Genomic DNA, 10,608 nt, shown 5'->3' with positions numbered 1-10,608 from the left:
GTCCAAAATTTTTTTTGTAATACAAGGTAATTTTTTTTTGTTTTTCTTCTTTTTGTTTTGATAAAATTGTAACTGATTGAGGTAGAGATTAAGACAGAAAAGACTCCAAAAATAAGGCTAGACTTTGGATGGGAAACAATTTGTGTAGCAGATGAATGCTTATGTTCCATATGTGAATGCATGATATAGTTTAATATAAAGGTTCACATCTTCAGCCAAAGCTAAAGAATGCCCTAAATGGGTTCCAATAACCAAAAACTTTGGTTTGGTTGATTATTTGAAATAATTTTTTGAAAAAAAATTATATTGTAGAGTGTAAATCATTCTAGAGTGTAAAATGAATTCATGAAAATATAAATTCACAACAAGACTAAAAGAAATTTAATAAATCAAAAATATTAAAGTTATTTTAAAAATAAAAAATGTATTAAAGGAAAGAATATGTAGAAAATAGATTTGGGTATTGCAGATGAATGCTTATGTTCCATATGCGAATGCATGATATAGTTTAATATAAAGGTTCACATCTTCAGCCAAAGCTAAAGAATGCCCTAAATGGGTTCCAATAACCAAAAACTTTGGTTTGGTTGATTATTTGAAATAATTTTTTGAAAAAAATTTATATTGTAGAGTGTAAATCATTCTAGAGTGTAAAATGAATTCATGAAAATATAAATTCACAACAAGACTAAAAGAAATTTAATAAATAAAAAATATTAAAGTTATTTTAAAAATAAAAAATGAATTAAAGGAAAAAATATGTAGAAAATAGATTTGGTTATTGGGCGGAATCAATCTAAAACCATCTTAAAGTGATCCCGCCCAAGTTAGTTCCAAAACACATATGGGTAAGGTTGGGTTCAAACCCATATGATTCAGTTCCATCTCAAATCCAAGTAAATCCCACCCGTCTCGCCCATTTTGCCACCTCTAGATTTAGTGTGTGATTGTATTTGGTGTGATTCCATTCGATTGTTCTAGATATTTAAATTTTTTATATAAATATATTATATTATTATACTGAATATATGTCAAGTATTTTATTTATGTATACCACTTTTACTACAAGAATAACAATATAATGTAACTAGTTTTGTACCCATTCGTTGAATGGGAATTGTTTAAAAATAATAAATTATTTAGTGTAGTTTATAAAAATATTTGCATAAAATACAAACTTATTGTATAATCTATTATAACATTTCTTAAATACATTACTATGTGCACATGGTTATTTAAAAATAGTCTTATAATGTAAATTTAAACATCTAATTCAGTGATTAATAATTCAAAAAAAAAAAAACATTTGACAATATGATAACATTCAAAAACTTGAAAATAGGCAAGATCAATCTTGGCTGATCTTCTGTAAACAAAAGAATGGTCAACCCATTACCAAAACATCAATTTTGGTACTTAATATAAATGGCTTAAAGGTTAATGTGAAAAGAAAAGAAACCGAATGAAGTATTAATAAAAGATCAGAATTCAAAATCAATCAAGTCATAGGAACACAGCAACCTTCTAAATCTGTTCACGGCTAATAGAAGCAAAACGAAAATATAAGATGTATTTTGCTCTTAAGTAAAAAACATAAAAAATTCTAAATAGTCTGATGTATATTGCATGACGTGAACTGCTATATGACAATGAACTTGATACCTTGTCATTTATGTAATCAGTGACACCTTCTTGTTCTTTAGAAGCTTTTTACCAAAGTTTAAAAAAAAACATTGAAAACTGCACAAATTTTTTTTAACCCTAGAAACCTAGAAAATAAAAAAAATTAGTATATTGTTGAAGACAATTAATAAATTGTCAAAGGCAATTAAAAAATCTTGTGAAAACACATAGTTTAAAAGGTCACTTTTAAATCACTAACCAAAAAGCAATATGTGTTCTACTTGAATTGAAGAGTGAATCCATAAATTGAAATAACAAATTAATTACAAAAACCTTGTCAGAAATAAAAACCAAACTGTAACTTTTGAAGACTTACTCAGAAAATTCAAATTCAATGACCTAACTATGAAGAAAGTGTAGGAAATTGCAGACCACATACAGCGAGTATAAACAAAGTTCAAATTCGGTCCTTGCATTGAAGGGAATAAAAACGAAATTCCAAATTCGGTCCTTGCATTGAAGTTAAAAAAAAAATTCCAAAAAAATTGGTAAAAAAGTGTAAACATTTTCACTACTTGATAAAGTGATGAGTAATTGATCGAGAACCATATATATGAGTAAAAATGTAGAGTATCTGCGAGAGCGATATTCTAATAAAGATAATCTAATATTTGAATTGATATTTCGAATTTTTGAGTTGAAGATGAGAGAGAGTTAAAAATATAATTCAAAATTATTTATACTAATCTCCAGGAAATTTAGGCTTGACGATTAGGGTTAAGGAAAAAAAAAGGTGAGAGATAATTATGGAAAGATTATCTAGAATTGTAAAGGCAAGAAAAAAAAGAGGGATGTAATAGCATAGGTTATTAGGGGGTTAACTCATAAAGCGCGTTGCACCTACTTCCCCTGTCGTTAAGCCACGTAGGAAAGAGACAAAATAAAAAGATAAGTATGAGAATACGACTTTATTATATATATATATATGATTGTACATACACTAGTGTAAAAACTACAACTATCAGATTGACCCACACAGATCTTTAATCCATACTAAATTTGGCTCTGTTCGACAATTAAATCATTTTCAGAATGCAGAAAGAAAGAAAACAACTGAGAAATTAAAAGCTAAGTTGAGTTGGACGTTCAAGTATCAGCATGACTAGCATCAGCATCAATAATTATAGGTCTTCCTCACTCAAGGCATGTGGTCCCAGAAAAGCTAATGGACGAAACAGCCATGACCCAAACATTTTGAAGCTGTAACTATGCACATTTTCCTCGGTTGCACATTGCACAACAATTCTGTGTCCATCATGATGTATCTTGTGTTAGGTCTGGTCCAAGAATAAACAAACTAAAGTTAGCACAAAATAAGCGGTATAACCGACCATATAATGATTAGGCGGTAGACACCAGCCATATAATAATTAGGCGGTAAAACCGACCATATAAAGGGTTGTGGCAACCCAATAAAGACAAATAATAAAGCAAATAAAAGACACAGAAAATTTACGTGGTTCGGTCAAATTGACCTACGTCCAAGGAAGAGGGAGGAGCAATATTTCTACTATAAAGAAGAAATACAAAAGCTGTAGGAAAGTGGTTCCTAAGCCAAAAGGCACTTATGAAAGAGTTTAGAAAATATTCTTAAATTCAAAATAAGAGAGCCTAAAATATTTGACTAAATGGGTTAGATGACTCAAGAAACTAATAGCCCATATAACTCTCTTGAGTGATGCAATTGAAACTAACCCAAGACCCCTATATTTATAGCCTTTAGCAGCCGACTTCTCCTTGGTATTGTTCGATGTGGGACGAAGCAAAAGAAGCATCGGTCAACAAATGCGGCTTCAACAAATCTCCACCTTGATGAGTCCCCAACATCGAAAGATTATAAACTTACTCCACCTTCTCTACATAAGTTTCAATGGGCGTAAATCACCAACAATGAATACCAATCAAATCCAAGCACTGCTTGAACTTGTAAACTGGAAGATGTTTTGTAAATATATCAGCTGGATTGTCCTTAGTATTGATTTTCTGAATAAGAACTTTTCCCTCAGCAATGATATCCCGAATAAAGTGATACTTCATATCAATGTGTTTCGTGCTCTCATGAACATCTGATCTTTAGTCAAGTGTATGGCACTTTGACTATCACAGTGAATAATAGTAACACCTTGATGTAGACTAAACTCGCTAAATAAACTCGTCAACCACAAGGCTTCTTTGATTGTCTCGGTCATAGCCATATATTCTGCTTCTGTAGTAGACAAATTTACGACAGGTTATAGAGTAGCTTTCCAACTAACAGCACAACCGCCAATACAAAATACATAGTCTGAAAGTGATCTTCTCCTGTCAAGATCCCCAGCGTAGTCTGAGTCTACAAAACCGACCAAAGCGTTATTATTTCTTTCAAACTCCAAACATGCATTTGAAGTACCTCGCAAGTATCTGAGAATCCACTTCACAGCCTGCCAATGTGCTTTACCAGGGCAAAACATATATCTGCTAACAACACTGACTGCTTGTGCAATATCAGGACGAGTACAAACCATTGCATACATAATACTGCCGACTGCACTGGAATAAGGAACCCGTGCCATATAATCTTTCTCTTCATTTGATTTTGGTAATTGAGCAGCAGATAACCGAAAATGGCTAGCAAGAGTAGTAGATACTGGTTTAGCATCTTTCATGCCAAAACGTTCCAAGACTTTCTCAAAGTAATTTTTATGGGTCAAGAACAACTTCCCTATTCCTCGATCTCTCTTGATATCCATGCCAATAATTTTCTTAGTTGCTCCCAAATCTTTCATTTCAAATTCACTATTTAACTGCAGTTTCAAAGTGTGAATTTCTGACAAATTCTTGGCAGCAATGAGCATGTCATCAACATAAAGCAACAAATAAATGAAAGAACCATCATTTAACTTCCGGAAGTAAACACAACTATCATACATGCTCCTCAAATAATCATGACCCAACAGAAAGGAATCAAACCTTTTATACCATTGTCTTGGAAACTGCTTCAATCCATATAAGGATTTCTTCAATAAGCAAACATGGTCTTCCTTACCTTCAATTTCAAAACCCTGGGGTTGCTTCATATAAATTTGTTCTTCAAGTTCGTTATGCCAGAAAGCTGTCTTAACATCAAGCTGCTCGAACTCCAAATCATACATGACAACTAAACCAAGCAAAATACAAATAGAACTATGTTTAACAACAGGTGAAAAAACTTCATTAAAATCAACACCTTGTACCTGACTATAGCCCTTTGCAACTAATCATGCTTTATACCTTGCATCTTCAACCCCTGGAATATTTTCCTTTTTCTTGAAAACCCATTTGCATCCAACAATTTTCTTAACTGACGGTGGCTTTACAAGAACCCAAGTTTCATTCTGATAAAGAGATTCAATTTCTTCATTCATCTCAATCAACCACTTTGCAGAATCATCACAAGAAACTGCTTCTGAATAGGTGGAAGGCTCACCAACTGCATCAGTTTCTTCTGCAACAGACAAAGCATATGCAACTAAATTTGCATATCTTTGTGGTGGTCGAATTTCTCTCCTTACTCTATCTCTGGCTATGGAAGACTCTTCTTCTTCTGAACTATCTTCAACAGTAGATTCAGGTGCATCTACTGGCATTTGTTAAATAGAAGATTCGGTCTGAGAAGGACCAGAACTGCCAATATCAAGCTCCATCTGCTTCTGTGTACTATCAGTAGTACAAGGACTAGAAAACTCCTTCTTGGAAGATAACATAAATAATTCATCAAAAGTAACATCTCTACTGATTACAAATTTTGGGAATTTGGGATCAAAACACCATAATATGTATTCTTTCACCCCAAAAGCATACCCAAGAAAAATGTACTTTTTAGCCCTAGGCTCCAATTTTCCATCATTCACGTGCATGTATGCTGGACACCCAAAAATCTTTAAATTTGAGTAATCAGCAGGAGCATCTGACCAAATTTCCTCAGGAGTTTTGAAATCAAGAGATACAGAAGGAGAATGGTTGACAATATAACAGGCCATATTGATCGCCTCTGCCCAAAAGTCATTTGTCAACCCTGCATTGGAGATCATACATCTTTCTCTCTCCAAAAGCATTCTGTTCATACGTTCGGCCACACCATTTTGTTGAGGTGTCATCCTGATGGTGTGATGCCGCTTAATATGCTTTTCTGTTTGTTTCTCAATCAAAACTTTCAATTGCTTGAAAGTTAGGAAAACATCATTTTTATACTTAAGAAAATATACCCAAACTTTTCTTGAATAATCATCAATAAAAGTCAACATGTACCTGGCACCACCTTTAGAAGGAGCACGAGAAGGACCCCATAGATCTGAATAAATGTAATCAAGAGTACCTTTTGTCTTGTGAATTGCTGGTGAACTGAAACTGACTCTTTTCTACTTCCCAAAAATAAAATGTTTACAGAATTTCAATGACCCGGTACTTTGTCCACAAAGAAGTCCTCTTTTGCTCAATATGCCCAAACCTTTTTCGCTTATGTGCCCCAAACGCATATGCCATAATTTGGTGATGTCTGTATCTGACAAAGATGATGTTGAAACAGCAGTAGCACCTGTAACAGTAGATCCCAGCAAAATATACAAAGTACCAGATCTGTGTGCCTTCATAACAACAAGAGCTCCTCGAGTGATATTGAGAATTCCATCTCCACCTGAATACCTGTACCCAATAGACTCAAGAGTGCCCAAAGAGATGAGATTTTTCTTCAAATCTGGAACATGTCTAACATCTGTGAGTGTCCTCACAATACCATCGTACATTTTAATTCGGATTGTGCCTTTGCCAACAACTTTACAAGCAGCGTTGTTGCCCATTAAGATAACTCCACCTTCAGTTGATTCATATGTTGAAAATCAGTCTCTATTGGGAGACATATGATACGAACAACCCGAATCTAAAATCCACTCATTGTTAGATTTAAAATTATTTTCCGTTACACAGAAAATGGTTCCATCATTCTCATCAGCTGCTATACTAGTTTCAGCGGATTCAGTATTTTTCTCAACAAATTTCCCCTTTTGCTTTTCTTTATTTTCAATTTAAAGCAATCAGAGATAACATGGCCTTTCTTTTTACAATAGTTATACACCACATTTTTATGTCTGGATTTGGATCTACTTCTATTTTCTGTGTTTTTCTTTTCAGATCTACCCCGAATAAACAAGCCATCGAAATTGTTTTTCTTTTCTGCTCTTTAGATTTTAATGCAGATTTAATTTCCCGATACGAAATTATTTTCTTTCCATAAATCATAGTATCACGGAAATACTCAAAAGACTGGGGAAGGGAACAAAAAAGTAATAGGGCCTAATCTTCATCATCAATTTTTGAATCTATATTCTGTAAATCCATAATAATGGAATCAAATTTATCAAAATGAGAAAGTATAGATGTACCTTCGGACATCCGAAATATATACAAATTCTGCTTCATATATAGCCGATTCTCGACAGTCTTCTTCATATACAAGACTTTCAATTTATCCCACATAGCCTTGGCCGAAGTTTCCATTGCTACCTCACGCAATACCTCATCGAAGAGATTTAGGATAATACTGGATCTTGCCTTTTTATCCATCTCAACAAAATTTGCATCTGACACATCCTCTGGCTTTTTCTTGATTCTGTGTATTGTTAGATCAACTCTATCTTGAACCAAAATGGCCTCCATTTTGAGTTGCTACATGCCGAAGTTGACATTCTTGTCGAATTTCTTGACAACCGTCTTTGTTATCGTCATTGTTGCCACAAAATATGTAACTTGAAGTTTGTCTCAAAAAACTGGTCAAAAAAATAAATCTCGTGAAAGGGCCCCACAGGGTGAGTGGACCCCACAGGGTGAGTGGGCCCCACCCCACAGGATGAACGGGCCCCACGGGATGAACGGGTCCCACCAGATGTACGGGTCCCACGAGATGAACCTGTCTTACAAAATATATCAACCAGCTCTGATACCAGTTTGTTAGGTCTGACCCAAGAATAAATAAACTAAAATTAGCACAAAATAGGCGGTATAACCTACCATATAATGATTAGGCGGTAGGCACCAGCCATATAATAATTAGACGGTAAAATCGACCATATAAAGGGTTGTGGCAATCCAATAAAGACAAATAATAAAGCAAATAAAAGACACAGAAAATTTACGTGGTTCGGTCAAATTGACCTACGTCCACGGGAGAGAGAGGAGCAATATTTCTACTATGAAAAAGAAATACAAAAGCCGTAGGAAAGTGGTTCTTAGGCCAAAAGGCACTTACAAAAGAGTTTAGAAAATATTCCTAAACTCAAAACAAGAGAGCCTAAAATATTTGACTAAATGGGTTAGATGACTCAAGAAACTAATAGCCCATATAACTCTCTTGAGTGGTGCAATTGAAACTAACCCAAGGCCCCTATATTTATAGCCTTCAGCAGCCAATTTCTCCTTGGCATTGTTCGATATGGGATGAAGCAAAAGAAGCATCGGTCAACAAATGCGGCTTCAACATCTTGTACAGCTTGAAGAAATCCATACTTTGCCCAAACATCCTAGAGAACTCGAGAATTACAGGGCTTGCTCCCTTACTGTTGCCTCGTTCTTTAGCCTACAGCAGACAGTCACGCTTGGCCTGGGATGTATTGCAAAGAAGACCATCCTAACATCATCTAGAGATCTCAACTTAAGGTATTCCATTTCGGTATGCTTGAAAGTCATCAACCAATTCTTGAATTCAGTCCTTAAGGATTCTTTTCTGGATGCCATTTCTGTGTATTCTCCTAGAGGCTCGTGCTTCACCAACCAATCCTGGTAATCTGTCTATAGAGCTTCTAGTTTAACTTCAGCTTCTTCCTTTATGACCACTTGCTGATCAGTAGACATTGTAGGCTTTTTTTCAAATTCATCCTTTACGACCCCTTGATCAACAAATTGATAGCTACTGTTAACCTGATCCTTTATGATCACTTGATTAACAAATGGAAAGTTATTTTCAACTTCAACCTCAACAGCTTGAATAGTTTTATTGTCAGATTAATTTGAGGTTGTTGTTCTGCAATGCATTGCACTCAGCGAAGTATCCTTTCGGCGTAACACCGCATCTTCTTGAATGGAGATCTTGGTATTCTTGCACCTTCCTTCTGCAAGGGAGTCCCGGCAATTGCTGGAAGGGAGTTCTTTAGTCTGCTGTTTCAGAAATATTACATTTTTGAGGATTCCGTTTTCTATTGGATATCTCTTAAACGGTTGTTCCTTATCTCCCTCGAATTTAATTGACACTTTGTGCAATATTTTAGCCACTTTGAGGAAAAGCGAGTTTTTTTGCTAAAATAACACTCTTTTCTAAAAAATATTCTCAATATGATTCACTTTCAAACGTTATTCCCATAATGATGTTATTATTGCCACCTAATTATCCTGATAGCCACGTAGGATAACAAGAAAGGAAAATTTTGATCTAGTTTATAGCTTCCAACACGAACTAAAATTTTTAATTTTTTCTAATTATAGAGGCATAAGAAGATTGCATAACTTTGATAATTTTTTTATAATTATTTAAAATAAATTCTACCATTATTGACCTTACTATATTGGTCTCTACATTTTTCTTGAAATGTATCAAACCTATTGTCTATATTTTTTCAAAAATTAAATTTGAAAAATGCAAAAATTGTAAGCAATAACAAGAAAAAGTTACAAAAACTTCAAGGTTACCATATTTATTTATATTATTCTTCCTACTCCTTGAAAAGAACTTTTACAAGATGTAATAAAATTGAAATTTTCAAGTTTTCAATTGCAAACTAAAAACTACTAGATTATATAAGTAATCAACTAGTATAAAAGGCAATGGCATCCTACTACTTGAAAAAGTCATATTGTAAAGGGAAAAATGACAAAAACAAACTTTTTATTAAACTTTAAAAATGTAGTAAAATTCTCAACATCTATATCTTATGCAAAGAACTAAAAAACAAGACATTCTGAGCTAAAAAAAAATCTTAGTCATAGTATAATTACAATAAATTTGCAATTAAAAATGTGTCTCATAATCATTGCCAATTGCAAGCAAATTTGAAATATTTAAGCCAACACTCTTGAAGCTTCCTTAAGTGTTCACAAAGATGGAATGAATATAAGAATGTCACTAGACAATCAACTGATCCTATGTTCAGGCATTTCAATAATGCTAAGTTCAGGCACATCATTGATCCTATCTCCAAAATGGTAAGCACTATTTGATCACTGCAAGTCACATATGGAGAATGAGAAAAACAAAAAGGTATCACAAGCTAGAAGTAAAATGATAGAAAACTAAAATCCAAAAAACGTGTTTGGATGTATTATGCTTAAATTGCAGGCTCAGAGTCTAGAGATATGATAACTTCAAGCTTCAGCAATCAAAAGTAATCACTTCTCACCACTTTTCTTTACATTCATGGATGAGAAAATCCAAGAAAAAATAATTGATTGTTTGCCTAACTTGCGAGGCAATCATAGACACATTTAAAAAAATTCAGGGTCCAATTTTCATGAAAATTAAGCAGAAGGCAGCCACTTGTATATAACTATATATTCTAGGATTAGCAAACTCAAATTTCAAAATCAAAACTTGTTTGGACAATCCTGAAAAATTATAAGATATCAAATAGCACAGGTTTAGGATTTTAGTAATCAATATTCTCTTAGACAATATGCATCAACCATTACCAACATGATTGTTTTCTTCCAAAATCAGTTCATGCGAGATTAACCACATGACCACATGAAAAAAGACACTTCAAGCATAGCATAAAAGCTATTGGTTTCCTGGAAAAAGTCAACAACAAGCTTAAATAATGCATTTAAAATATAGAATTTGTTACCAATTGCTCCCAATAAGTGCAACATAGGAATTTGACCATATGATAGAACATCATGGATGCAAGTTCCTACAAAAAAAAATTC

This window comes from Coffea eugenioides, chromosome 2, assembly GCF_003713205.1.
Source record: "Coffea eugenioides isolate CCC68of chromosome 2, Ceug_1.0, whole genome shotgun sequence".
NCBI lineage: Eukaryota > Viridiplantae > Streptophyta > Magnoliopsida > Gentianales > Rubiaceae > Coffea > Coffea eugenioides.
The sequence above is the reverse complement of the archived record's forward strand: the minus strand, read 5'-3'. Positions refer to the sequence as shown.